Raw genomic sequence first — 15134 nt, 5'->3', positions numbered from 1 at the left:
TGAACAAGCTCGAACTATTTTGGCTTTGAGATATTGATGGTACAGTTTAACCAAATTGCATCGGCGGACTCAGTACTTTGAAGTAACCTATACGTATAACACATGCATGGTTTACATTCTGAACCACTAGCTAGAGCTTGAACTACATTTGTTTACATGTAACACCTTTTTCTTTTGGTTTTTTGCTCCATGGCACAATTCATCGATACAAAATTTTACTAGCAGTATTTAAAAGTTGAGGGCAGGGATTTTCCCGGGTAGTATGCGGGTTATTGAAAATAACACATGTCATTTGGATACTTCTCTTCAACTCCAAACTATTTTTATACAATACAAATAGTTGAAGTTAATTTTACGAAAGAAAAAAAGGCGGATTATGGGAGTGTGTGACTTGAATTTTAGTAACAGCTAACTACTGTGTCCGATCGGTCTATTCACTGGCAGGAGGCTCGGATTAGGGTATTGACCTATCCGGATAGAGGATAGTCTAGATCAATTTTGACAAAAATCTCTTTCTATATAGATAGGTATCTCTGTGGATAGAGATAAAGGATCCTGCTCATGATTTTTTATCAATTGGTAAAGTCTCTCAGCCTTGCAAAGTGGAAAAAGAGATGGGCATCGGATCCATTGCTAATCCTGAGCTTGAAGAGAAGTGAATTCCCGTGGGGAAACGAAGGGTTCTTGTTTGCAAGTGGAACTCAAATGGGCTGCTAGCAGATTTGTTGGGGATGGCAAGTTAACACCGTGGGTAGGCCGACAGTTTTTGCATAGCCGGTTTGACAAAGAGGCAAGGAGCATGAGGGAGTAGCAGATTCAGCTTACTGCTGGAAAGGCAGGGTTGTGTGATTTGATGGCTCATTACTACTGGAAACATGGGGTCTTGTGATATGACTGCTCATTATAGTTATTATTACCGCGGCACTTCGACCAGGGTGATGGCTCCCTGTCGTTTCCCACTCTAATCTTTTGCATGACACGTTGACCCGGATGCTGGCTCTCCCACATGTCGGCGACGTAAGAAGGAGAAAAGAATCGTGTGGTATATATATAGTACTATGTAGTATATACTACTACTCACATCGGAGGAGTGTGAAACATGGCAGCCCAGTGAACCAGCAGGCGATAGGCTATAGAAAACAATGTGGTGATATGACCATAAAAACAATGTACTACATTCCATTCTCTAGCATGTACAATACTCCTCCTCTTCCTCCTTAGTATCCTGCGAATCCTTAGACTGGTTTAGGTCCGGTTGTTTTTTTTTCAATGTGTTATGTCCAAAATTTAATGAACATGCTCCAGTTTATATGAAAATAATCCGGTTTGCATGTAGCAATTCATTTATTTATTTATTCTTCTGCATGGGGTTTGCATGTAATTCGTCAGGTCTGAAATGTAAAGTACGCCGGCATGGTTGCATATGCTCTGAGTCGTGCATGCACTACGACACAGAAGCTCTATGTCCCACATGTCGGTGAAAGGAAGCACGTGGAAATAGCCTAGGAGTACATATAGGAGGAAAAATGCGTGAAAAATTATGTACTATGAAGCGTAGTTGCGGTTCGAACAGGAGACCTAAAGTGATGACAGGTATAGGTCGCACACACCCAACTAGTGGTACTAGACGTACGAGTACTCAGAACTCCTATTCTATCAACACAAGTCCCATTTGACAAGAGCGTCCGTGCTATAGCTAGCTCTTCTCCCTCGTTTCTCTCTTCTAACTCAGCCGATGCGCGGTGGATAGGGTGGGCAGTTTGCTCAACTGTGGCCCCACCTAACAATGAAAATGCTAAGACAACAAGATTTCCTAGCATGAGCGGCGTGCTCGACAGACCTTGTGGGGGTGCGACGCAAACGCGGCAATCTTTACCTTTTTAACTTGTAGATAGAAAATGCCAAGCGAATGCGCGCTGAGCGGCTGACCAGAACGACAGTGTGGGGTGCGACGCGAATGGCACAGGCATGTTGTACTTGTTCCACTTTCTTGTTTTGAACTCATGACATGTAGTACTGCTCAGTTTTGAATACTCCATAAAAAAATTGGTTGTCGCGCTAATATATATACTCCCTCCATGTAGGTTGGGTCTCGTACTTAAAGATGAAGTCAAAATTTGGCACAACACAAGATGGTGAACAGTCTACCTCCATCCTGGTTTATTGGTCCCCATTGTAATGTGGGCCAAATTTTGACCATAAATTTGACTAACAAAATGTTCATGCATGTTACAAAAATTATATCATTGAAAACTATGTTAAAATATGAATCCAACGATATAATTTTTGTTGACATGCACTAACATTTTGTCAGCTAAATCTTTGGTCAAAATTTAGCACAAATTACAAAAGGGACTAGTAAATGAGGATGTAGGTAGTAAACCAGGACGAACATAGTGATACTACATATAATTAATGCCAAATAAGAACAAGGGATCACACATGTCATTTACGATTGGAATAAAAATGCCATACACTAACACATTAAGACCATAAGGCAATGCAGTGCTAGTTACAGGAGGCAAGAAGAAAGATGCATCCATCGATGACCTCCTCCTCCTCCTCCTCGACTCGGGGTGCCAGTCCATCAAATGGCGGCTAAGTAGCAACGACTTTCGTGGCTAGGTCAACGTGCTTCCGAACAATGGCGTCCAAAGATTCCAACTGGTGGAAGAAGGCCAATGTCTTTCTGTCCTCGCTGGCCTTGTAGTGGCCTATGTAGACGATTTCCTCATAGATGTGGATGTGCAGGTCGACGGTTTCTTGCATGGAAAGCGGCGAGTGCGGCCTAGAGGTGCACATTCTTTGTCGCGACCTCCAGTAGCTGCAAGGCCACCAGTGCTTCAAAGAGTCCGTCACATTGGAGAACCATGAGGGTGGCAGGCAATGAGGAGCCTGGGCGCGCAGGCTGGAGGAGCATGACAAGGTCATCCGCGTGCTTCTTGACAGCGGTGAACTTGCGGATGGAGCAAACCATCATCTCGTCCATGCGAGAGGTGAAGTCGGCGTCATGAGGGCTATGACGCTGGCGGTCACCAGCACCTTCGATCCATAATTATAAAGTTTAGTTTGATCCTTTGTTTTTGAGTGTTTGCTTAGTGATCTATCCTTGTAATCGTGTGCAAGACTTATAATAAAGTTTAATTTGAGTTTTGTTTTCTTTACTTCCATGTTCAATAAAAAGAAAGGAAATAAATGAAAAAGATCATATGCTAATCTTATGGTAAGTAATGACATCACATAAGCAAGAGTATAAGTAGAAAATTTTATTGGAGATTGACAAACATAGCATTGGTCAATGATGCAATTCATGAAAGAATTAATAAGGGAAGAGAAGATTCACATGCAAATATACTATCTTGGACATCTGTTGTGATTGTGAGTCCCCATTAAAATACTATATGCCAAAATTGTTGACGTTGGACAAGGAAGGCAACGTAATGATTTATGTTTTTTCATATTCACATAGAAGTTATATTGTCAAAGATCTTTCAACATGTGGTGCTTGCCTCCCATCTTTTCTAGCCAAAAATACCGCACTAAGTAGAGATACTACATGTGCATCCAAAACCCTTAAACTCACATCTTGTTTTGAGAGTCCACCATACCTACCTATGGATTGAGTAAGATCCTTCAAGTAAGTTGTCATCGGTGCAATAAGGCAATAAAAATTGCTTCTAAAAGTGTTGGATCATTTAGTGTAAGAGAAAATTGAGCGTTGTACGAACTTGTGATGGCAAAGAATAAAATCGACAGACTACATAATAAATGTTGCTATCATAAGGGGCAATATAACATGACATTCTTTTGCACTAAGAGATTGAGCATCCAAACAAAAAGTGCATGGAAACCTTTGCTTCCCTCTGAAAGGGCCTATCTTTTACTTTTATGTATTTACTTTTATGCAAGAGTCAAAGTATTTCCCTCTATTCCTTTTATTTTCTCTTTTGACAAGCATCCTGTGTTGAGGAAAGATCTAGGCACATATATCCAGTTGGATATGGGTGGCATGACTTATTATTGTTGATATCAGCCTTGAGGTGAATACATTGGGAGGTGAAACTATAAGCCCCTATCTTTCTATGTGTCCGGTTGAATCTTTTTGCTCATGTGTATGTGGTGAGTGTTAGCAATCATAGAAGACTGTATGATGGTTGAGTATGTGCACTTGCCAAAAGGCTCCGATACGTGACCCTTCCCTGAAAAAATGATGAATTGTAGTTGCAAAGTTGACTGAGAACATATTTTGTTAGTTTTCAATAGAGTTTCTGCTTTATAATTCGATGTTGTGATGAATTGTTACTTATTCATGAGAAGTTCTATGATAGAAGTTTTATGATAAAAGTTCTATGATAAAGTTTTATGTTAGCTTGTTGCTGTTATAATAATATATATGATGCTTCTATGTCCGTATTTTGTTTTTATCGACACCTCTCTCTCTAAGCATGTGGACATGTTTTTCGATTTAGGTTTTCCCTTGAGGACAAGCGAGGTCTAAGCTTGGGGGAGTTGATACGTCCATTTTGCATCATGTTTTGCTACTATTATTTATAAAGTTTTTATGCCTAATAATGCTTTTTGGAGTAATTCTAATGCCTTTTCTCTCATAATATGCAAGGTTCACACAAAGAGGGGAAATACCAGCAGCTGGATACTACCTCTTGCGGCTGCGTTGGTTTTCCCTTGAAGAGGAAATGTGATGCAGCAAAGTAGCATAAGTATTTCCCTCAATTTTAAGAACCAAGATATCAATCCAGTAGGAGACAACGCACAAGTCACCGAATATACCTGCACAAACAATCAACAACTTGCACCCAACACAATAAAGGGGTTGTAGATCCCTTCACGGTCACTTGCAAAAGTGAGATCTGATAGAGATAGATAAACGGTAAAGTAAATATTTTTGGTATTTTTCGTCTATAGATTGAAAAGTAAAAGATTGCAAAATAGTAGATCGGAAACTAGCAAGATGTAAACGAGATTCAATATAATGGAAAAGAGATTCAACATAATGAAATAGAGACCCGGGGGCCATAGGTTTCACTAGTGGCTTCTCTAAGATAGCAAATATTACGGTGGGTGAAAAAATTACTATCAAGCAATTTATAGAAAAGCGCATAGTTATGATGATATCTAAGGCAATGATCATGAACATAGGCATCACGCCCATGTCAAGTAGACCGACTCCTGCCTGCATCTACTACTATTACTCCACACATCGACCGCTATCCAGCATGCATCTAGAGTATTAACTTAGTAACGCATTAAGCAAGATGACATGATGTAGAGGAATTAACTCAAGCAATATGATGAAAACCCCATCTTTTTATCCTCAATGGAAACAATACAATACGTACCTTGTTGCCCCTGCTGTCACTGGGAAAGGACACCGCAAGATTGAAACCAAAGCTAAGCACTTCTCCCGTTGCAAGAAAGATCAATCTAGTAGGCCAAACTAAACCGATAATTTGAAGAGACTTGCAAAGATATCAAATCATGCATATAAAAATTCAGAAAAGAACAAAATAATATTCATAGATAATCTTGATCATAAATGCACAATTCATCGGATCTCAGCAAACACAACGCAGAAGAATATTACATCGAATAGATCTCCAAGAACATCAAGGAGAACATGGTATTGAGAATCCAAGAGAGAGAAGAAGCCATCTAGCTAATAACTATGGACCCAAAGGTCTGTGGTAAACTACTCACACTTCATCGGAGAGGTAATGGTGTTGATGTAGAAGCCCTCCGTCATCGAATCCCCATCTGGTAGGACACCAGAAAAGGTCCCTAGATGGGATCTGACGGGTACAGAAGGTTGCAGCGGTGGAAAAGTGGTTTCGTGGCTCCCCTGGAAGTTTTCAGGGTATAAGAGTATATAAAGGCGAAGGAACTAGGTCAGGGGAGCTACGAGGGGCCCACCAGGGTGGGGGCGCGCCCTACCCCCTAGGCGCGCCCTCCTGCCTCGTGGCTTCCTTGTTGCGTCTCCAACTTCATCTCCAAGTCTTCTCGTTTGCTTTCAGTCCAAGAAAGATCATTGTGAAGGTCTCATTCCATTTGGACTCCGTTTTCTATTCCTTTTCTGTGAAACTCTAAAATAGGAAAAAAAATAGAAACTGGCATTGGGCCCTCGGTTAATAGGTTAGTCCTAAAAATAATATAAGATAGCATATAAATGCCTATTAAACATCCAAAAGAGACAATATAATAGCATGGAACAATAAAAAAATTATAGATACATTGGAGACGTATCAAGCATCCCCAAGCTTAATTCCTACTCGTCCTCGAGTAGGTAAATGATAAAAATAGAATTTTTGATGTGGAATGCTACCTAACATATTTATCCATGTAATTTTCTTTATTGTGGCATGAATGTTCAGATCCGAAAGATTCAAGACAAAAGTTCAATATTGACATAAAAATAATAATACTTCAAGCATACTAACAAAGCAATCATGTGTTCTCAAAATAACATGGCCAAAGAAAGCTATCCCTACAAAATCATATAGTTTGGCTATGCTCACACAAAATATTTAAATCATGCACAACCCCAATGACAAGCCAAGCAATTGTTTCATACTTTTGATGTTCTTAAACTTTTTCAATATTCACGCAATACATGAGCGTCAGCCATGGATATAGCACTATAGGTGGAATAGAATGGTGGTTGTGGAGAAGACAAAAAAGGAATATAGTCTCACATCAACTAGGCGTATCAACGGACTATGGAGATGCCCATCAATAGATGTCAATGTGAGTGAGTAGGGATTGCCATGCAACGGATGCACTAGAGCTATAAGTGTATGAAAGCTCAGAAAGAAACTAAGTGGGTGTGCATCCAACTTGCTTGCCCAAGAATACCTAGGGCATTTGAGGAAGCCCATCATTGGAATATACAAGCCAAGTTCTATAATGAAAAATTCCCACTAGTATATGAAAGAGACAAAATAAGAGACTCTCTATCATGAAGATCATGGTGCTGCTTTGAAGCACAAGTGTGGAAAAAGGATAGTAACATTGCCCCTTCTCTATTTTTCTCTCATTTTTTTATTTGGGCCTTCTCTTTTTTTATGGGCTCTTTTTTCATCCGGAGTCTCATCCCGACTTGTGAGGGTCATAGTCTCCATCATCCTTTGCTCACATGGGACAATGCTCCAATAATGAAGATCATCACACTTTTATTTGCTTACAACTCAAGAATTACAATTCAATACTTAGAATAAAATATGACTCTATGTGAATGCCTCCGGCGGTGTACCGGGATATGCAATGGATCAAGACTGACATGTATGAAAAAATTATGAAAGGTGGCTTTGCCACAAATACGATGTCAACTACATGATCATGCAAAGCAATATGACAATGATGGAGCGCGTCATAATGAATGGAATGGTGGACAGTTGCATGGCAATATATCTTGGAATGGCTATGGAAATGCCATAATAGGTAGGTATGGTGGCTGTTTTGAGGAAGGTAATGGTGGGTGTATGGTACCGGTGAAAATTGCTCAACACAAGAGAGGCTAGCAATGGTGGAAGAGTGAGACTGCGTATAATCCATGGACTCAACATTAGTCATAAAGAACTCACATACTTATTGAAAAAATCTATTAGTTATCAAAACAAAGTACTACGCGCATGCTCCTAGGGGGATAGATTGGTAGGAAAATACCATCGCTCGTTCCCGACCGCCACTCATAAGGAAGACAATCAATAAATAAATCATGCTCCAACTTCATCACATAATGGTTCACCATATGTGCATGTTATGGGAATCACAAACATTAACACAAGTATCTCTCAAATTCACAACTAATCTACTAGCATGACTCTAATATCACCATCTTAATATCTCAAAACAATCATAAAGAATCAAACTTCCCATAGTATATAATGCACTTTATATGAAAGTTTTTATTATATCCATCTTGGATGCCCATCATATTAGGACTAATTTTATAACCCAAGCAAATTACCATGCTGTTCTTAAAGACTCTCAAAATAATATAAGCGAAGCATGAGAGTTCAACAATTTCTATAAAATAAAACTACCGCCGTGCTCTAAAAAGATATAAGTGAAGCACTAGACCAATATTGTCTAGCTCAAAAGATATAAGTGAAGCACATCGAGTATTCTAATAAATCACGATTCATGCATGTCTCTCCCAAAAGGTGTGTACTGCAAGGATGTTTGTGGTAAACTAAAAAGCAAAGACTCAAATCATACAAGACTCTCCAAGCAAAACACATATCATGTGGTGAATAAAAATATAGCCTCAAGTAAAGTTACCGATAGACGAAGACGAAAGAGGGGATGCCTTCCGGGGCATCCCCAAGCTTAGGATTTTGGTTGTCCTTGAATTTTACCTTGGGGTGCCTTGGGCATCCCCAAGCTTAGGCTCTTTACACTCCTTATTCCATAGTCCATCAAATCCTTACCCAAAACTTGAATACTTCACAACACAAAACTCGACAGAAAAACTCATGAGCTCCGTTAGTATAAGAAAATAAATCACCACTTTAAGGTACTGTTGTCAACTCATTCTTTATTTATATTGCTGTAATATCTATTGTATTCCAACTTCTCCATGGTTCATACCCCCCGATACTACCCATAGATTCATCAAAATAAGCAAATAACACGCAAAAAACAGAACCTGTCAAAAACAGAACAGTCTGTAATAATCTGTAACTCTAGAATACTTATGTAAAGCTAACAATCCTACCAAATTAGTAAAACCTGAGAAATTTGTGTACCAATCCAGAGAAAAATGAATCAGATCAAAATCAAGTTTCTGTGAATTATCAAAACTAATTTACTAATCATAAAAGTTTCTGATTTTCAGCAGGATCAACACAACTATGACCGTAAACTATCCTAAAGGTTTAACTTGGCACAAACACTAATTAAAACATAAATCCACATCTAAACAGAGGATAGATGAATTATTTATTACTAAATAGGAGTAAAAAGCAAAGAATAAAAATAAATTGGGTTGCCTCCCAACAAGCGCTATCGTTTAACGCCCCCAGCTAGGCATAAAATACGAATAGATCTAGGTATTGCCATCTTCGGTATGCAATCCATAAGTGGCTCTCATAATAGATTCATAAGGAAATTTAATTTTATTCCTAGGAAAGTGTTTTATGTCTTTCCTTAATGGAAATTGGAATCTAATGTTTCTTTCTTTCATATCAATTGTTGCACCAATCGTTCTAAGGAAAGGTCTACCAAGAATAATAGGACATGTAGGATTGCAATATATATCAAGAACAATAAAATCTACGGGCACATACTTCCTATTTGCAAAAATAAGAACATAATTAACCCTTCCCATAGGTTTCTTAATGATAGAATCTGCAACATGCGTATTTAAAGAACAATCATCAAATTCAAAAAAAACCTAGCACATCACACAAAGTTTTTGGAATCATGGAAACACTAGCACCCAAATCACACAAAGCATAGCATTCATACTCTTTAATCTTAATCTTAATAGTAGGTTCCCACTCATCATAAAGTTTTCTATGGATAGAAACTTCTAGTTCAATCTTTTCTTCAAAAAATTGCATCATAGCATCAACGATATGCTTAGTAAAAGATTTCTTTTGATTATAAGCATGAGGGGAATTTAGCAAGATTGTAACAAGGAAATACAATCTATTAAAGAATAATTATCATAATTAAGTTCCTTGAAATCCAAAATAGTGGGTTCATTGCTACTTAAAGTCTTGACCTGTCCAATCCCACTTTTATCAATTTTTGCATCTAGATCTAGAAACTTCGAATCATTGGGACGCTGACTCATCTCTAGTCCCATCTTTATCAAGATTCATATTGGAAAACAAAGATTTAATAGGAGTCACATCAATCACTTTTAGATCTTCATCATTATTATCATGAAAACTAGAAGAACACGCTTTTACAAACCAATCTTTTTTAGCATGCATCTTAGTGGTTCTTTCTTTGCACTCATCAATGGAAATTCTCATGGCCTTGAGAGACTCATTGATATCATTGTAACATCCTAATTTTCAATTTGGATGTTATACATAGATCATCATATGCATATCATATTTATTCTTCATTTTGTTGTGATCCTAGAAATCTTAAGCAACTTAAGGACCCAAGGAGAGAGTTGGAGGTTTCACAAAATTCATATTTGAATTTATTTCAAATTTGAAGAAAGGATCTATTTGATTTTATTATTTTTCTCTCCAATTATTTCCAATACTAAAAATAAATGAGAGAAGATAATATGACTTCTTCAACCTAAGAGAAATATTGGAGAAAGAATTTTAAAATCAAATTAATTATTTATTGGTATTTTATTTGGTATTTTATTTGAATTAGAAAAATATTGCATTTTTGAAAATTGCATCTTAGTCCAGAAAAATGTTCATCTTGTCCAAAATATTAGGTTTGGACGGTGAAAATTGTTTCTGGAATTTTTAGAATTTTTTATATTTATTTAGGATTTTTCCTTTGCGGCGAAATTGTTAAAGAAAGAGTTTCAGACCGACTGGGCCGAAGCCCAGCCGGCCCAGCAGCGGCGAGGCCCAGCTTTGCCCGCGCAGCAGAACCGACTCGGGACCGAAGTCCCGAGCGCCGCCACCGCCGTACGGCGGAGGAGTCCGAGCCGGACTCCTCGTCCGCGCCGCCTCCACCTGCCCCCTTCCCCAAGTCGAATCCCCCCGAGGCTTTTATAAGCCCGCGCCGCCAACCCCTCCTCTCCTCAACCCGCCGCCGCAAGCTGCAACCGCTGCCGCCAAGCACCGCCGCCGCTGCCAACCGCGCCGCCGTCGCCCCGCGCAGCTCGCGCTGCCACCGTCACCGCCGCCACCCCGCGCAGCTCGCGCCGCCGCCGTCACCTCGCCTCGCCTCGCCCCGCCGCCGTCGAAAACCGCTGTCGCCGTCAAACCGGTAAGAATCGGTCGGTTCTCGGTTAATTTCCGGTTTATTTTCGGTTCAATGGATTAGATCGGTTTTTCTTTAGGGTTTTCCTAATTAACGAACCTTCGTTCGTTCATTCGTTTTAACGAACGGATTTCATTGGATTAGTTCTGTTAGCGAACGTTCGCGCCGTAGTCTTTTTCTTTTTAGTTTATTTTTCATCCAAGCACCTAACCACGAATAGTTTTATCACAATTTAGCCCCTGATCTTAAAACTAGCATAACTTTTTACTCGTTTATCCAAATTAGATGAAACCAGCACCTAAATCTTCGTATCGTTCTGTTCTTTCCAGTTAACTAACTTGAACATGATTTTGGTACTGTAAAATTTGAGTTTAGTTCAGATTAGTAAACGATCTTGTTTCGCTCGTGTTTCGAGTTTCGTTTCTCCATTTGAGTTGTTTCTTTCACTACAAAAAATACACTTCCATGATGATACATGTTTGTCATAGTAGGTAAAGTTTTTTGTCATGCGTGTACATCCATGACGATTTTATGACAGAATCAAGATAGTCATACATGTGCTATCGTAGAAGTGTTCCATGACATTACCAAAATTACCATCACGGAAGTGTCCACTTCCATGACGATAAATCACGTGTCACAGAAGTGCTTTCGTCAAGGGTGACCGACACGTGGCATCCACCATAACGGAACGCCGTTAAACTATAGGGTCGGGGTTTGGATCCGACAACCCGTTAACAGCTTGGACTAATGGGAAATTTCCACATGTAAAATTCTTATTGGCCGGATGAAACACGTGTTAGCTCATCAGTGGGTCAGATAGGCGCCTATGATATGTCGACACATGCGACGGCCCACTGTCGTGGTTCTAAGTCTGACAGTAGAATGGGGGGTAGGTATGGAGAGGCAAGATCCTAGCTATGGAGCAGTTGTACACACGAGGGTTTTACGAGTTCAGGCCCTTCTTAGAGGAAGTAATAGCCCTACGTCTCGGAGCCCGGAGGCGGTCGACTGGATTATGTGTGTGAGAGTTACAGGGGTGCGAACCCTTCTACCAGTGGAGGGGGGTGGCTTATATAGAGGACGCCAAGACCCCAGCCAGCCCACGTAGCAGAGGGTTAAAGTACATTAAGGTCGGGCGTTACTGGTAACGCCCTACATAAAGTGCCATCATGGCCATTAAGACTACTTAATTACAGACCGTTTGGATACAGAGTAGATCCTGAACTCCTGATGGTCGAGTGAGTCTGCATGGTCGAGTGTCTTCAGGTTCGTCGAGTGTCTTCTAGTCCGTCGAGTGGAGTCCCTCTTGGTCGACTGGAAGACGGCTTCTTCTAAGAGATGTCCTTGGGGAGGGTACCTTGGTCAGGTAAATGACCCTACCCTAGGTACATGACTTCATCACCCACCAATGGCCCATTTAGCTTACAAAGTTGGCCCGTTTGACTTGGTAAAAGTTAACGGGCTAGCCCATGAAAAGCCTATTAACGGTCTCTTCGCAAATAACCCATTTTGTGGCCCGGTAACTCATGGCCCGTTAGGCCCTAATGGAAATCTGCCCACCAACGTCATGTGGGCCGTCAAATATAACACCAGCCTATTTCACTTTTGGCCCATGTATGGCCCACGACGTCTTTCGGCCCATATGAGGCCTTCGTATCTTTAGGCCCTTTAGAGGCCCACGGTGACTGTAGCCCATAATGAACAATAAATTTCTTTGTACCCGTTAATGACCAGTGATTCACATGGGCTGTTTCCAGCCCGTGTTAGCTTTCGGCCTATTGACGTCCCATACGTTCTTAGGCTCCTTTCCGGCCCTCGATTACTTCCGGCCCGTTACTGGCCTGTTCCCCTAATGGGACAAATTCGGCCTGTGGCAAGAGTCGGCCCATTTCTGGCCTGTTAACCCGTTGCGCCGTTTCCAACCCGTCCTATATTCCGGCCCATTAATGACTCGTTATGCCTGTGATAGAATTAAGCCTTTGCTATCCTCCGGCCTGTTAACGGCCCATTACTGTGCTGGGCTGATACCAATTACGCCCGTTTATGGCCCATGTAGACCCATTTATCCGACGGCCCGAGGCCCACCGATTCTACGGCCCTGTTGGAGGCCCATTTATAGACGTCCCGTAGGAGACCAATGGATCCTACGGCCCGTAGCAGGGTCAAGGTTACCACGGTCTGTATATGGCCCATGGTTGTGCGGCCACTAGCAAACCAGGGAAAAAGAAGACTAGGAAATAAATAAGGCTGAAACTAACGCTAGGCTATTAAGGCGGTTGCACAGATTACATCCACTCGGCATCAAAGATCGCCACCAGTGCAAATATAGGGAATACCTACACTATACAAAACTAGCTTGCTGTTTTCTTCAGCCGGTGGCTGCATGTTAAGAACAAATTTTGTATCGCACCAAAACAAATTACAACTATAAAACAAAAGGAAGGTTGGCATAAAAGTTAACAGTCTAGCAAATAAATGCACCACGAGAAGTTCAGAAGCTGAGTTCATTTGACCTGACTGTTACATTTTCATGATGTATTATCCGATGGAGCACCATAACCTTCACCTTCATTTTTCCTAGGCTCCTGAACAACATAGCAAATGTCTGATAGTCTGGTTTCAAAACCATGCATATCTTGACGACATCAAAAAATGTATCTCCTTGTTTCACAAAGGGTCTCTGTTAGGGAATAGACTTATGTCTGGAGCGCAGATACAACATTGTTTTGAGCTTGCATATCTTGATCATGAGGCAGTTTGGATGAGATTGCCTTAACAACCACCCAGTATTACGCAGGAACGTGCTTTTGGCACTGTTAGTGGACAGGTACTAACCCACTGCAGCAAGAGCTGACATTGCGGTTATAGTTGCCTCACCACCTTCAAAAGGTGGCGGTTCCACCATTTTTTCCATAGCTCGCTGAAAAGTTGATTTTTTACATTAGTAGCACCAGAACAGAAGATATTAAGGAGGCAGCAAAACCAAACAAAATAGCTTTGGTCTATATACAGAACTTATTCTGGTGAACCCATGTAAAATATTAGTTGTATTTTATTGCAAAGTACATAATAAAACCAGGTTCCAAACATATGACCATGTACCATCGCTAATGTATTGTCTATTTCTTCACATTGTATTGAGGTCTAAGGATAAAGAGACAAAGTTTATAATATGGTAAGCATAGTATGACATCATTCATATCAGAAAAACAATTGAGAAAAGACAAATCGGCAATTGTGACATTGTGTGGGCAAGTCTAGCACGGAACTAGATTACAGGTCAAGATCAAAGGAACATCACTCCTCTCTTTTTAAACCTTGTAAGATGCAATGATACGCTAACACAATTGTGTATAAAATTGAAAAGAGTAATAGACATTGGCTGCAAACCATGCAGTTCAAGGCACAAGTCAGAGTAAGTAGTAGTTAAAAGGCATGAGGATTAAGGACTTACAATAGCGGCTTTGACTAGTGTAGTCATGCCCTTCTTCTTGCTGGTGTGATAGTCCTTGAAGATTTCCACAGCATTTGGTTCAGGTACTTTTTCGTCCTTGCGGGCTTTCCTATGCATTTGGAACAAGTCAATATAGATCTGATAATATGGTACAGCAAAAAGAGTGAAACAACAGCTAATAACAAGAGCCTCGCAGTGTGCAATATAGCAACGAGATCCTATCGTCTGTTGGAATTTCACTTTCGTATGGTTGGTCTTGTTCTTTGAATAGTTCACCTACAGGAAGATAGATTTGTGTGGCACATGTGTAAATAGGACTTCAACATGTGATCTGATCACATATATATAATGTACCTGATACTTTGGATCAGACCAGTGTTTAACGAGGCCCCTCCAGTCTTCATCCGATATATTTTCCACTGGAGATGTTTGGGAAAGTTCACTGTTCGCCTTGCCTTCAAAGTGTGTTTTCCTCAAGTTATACCGACACTGTCGCAGAGCAGACTTGAAAACATGGGTGCAAGCTTGTCTGGTTGCATCATCTTGGCTATCCAACTAGAACCTCATCTGTTGAAAATTATGGGAGTCTCATTATCAGCAACCTAGAAAGTATGGCACAGAGCAAGACGATATTACTAGTTTCTATACATAACCATACTTACAGATAAATTGTCGAGGAAGGTGTTGAAATGGGTTTCGTCTTTGTCATTCCTGTACCGAATCCATGTTGGGAGGATACGTACATGACACCTAA

General features: G+C 40.5%; 1 long non-coding RNA gene across 1 annotated transcript; it reads left to right on the top strand.

Annotated features, from left to right (window-relative positions):
- The first annotated feature begins 266 nt into the window (after positions 1 to 266).
- LOC119293520 lies at positions 267 to 11221 on the top strand. Its single transcript, XR_005143094.1, has 3 exons — positions 267 to 384; positions 8676 to 8679; positions 11209 to 11221. It is a non-coding gene; the product is annotated as an uncharacterized LOC119293520 (long non-coding RNA).
- The last annotated feature ends 3913 nt before the right edge of the window (positions 11222 to 15134 follow it).

This window comes from Triticum dicoccoides, chromosome 4B (genome assembly GCF_002162155.2).
Source record: "Triticum dicoccoides isolate Atlit2015 ecotype Zavitan chromosome 4B, WEW_v2.0, whole genome shotgun sequence".
NCBI lineage: Eukaryota > Viridiplantae > Streptophyta > Magnoliopsida > Poales > Poaceae > Triticum > Triticum dicoccoides.
Note: the sequence above shows the minus strand (reverse complement) of the source record. Positions and strands in the feature narration are given on the sequence as shown.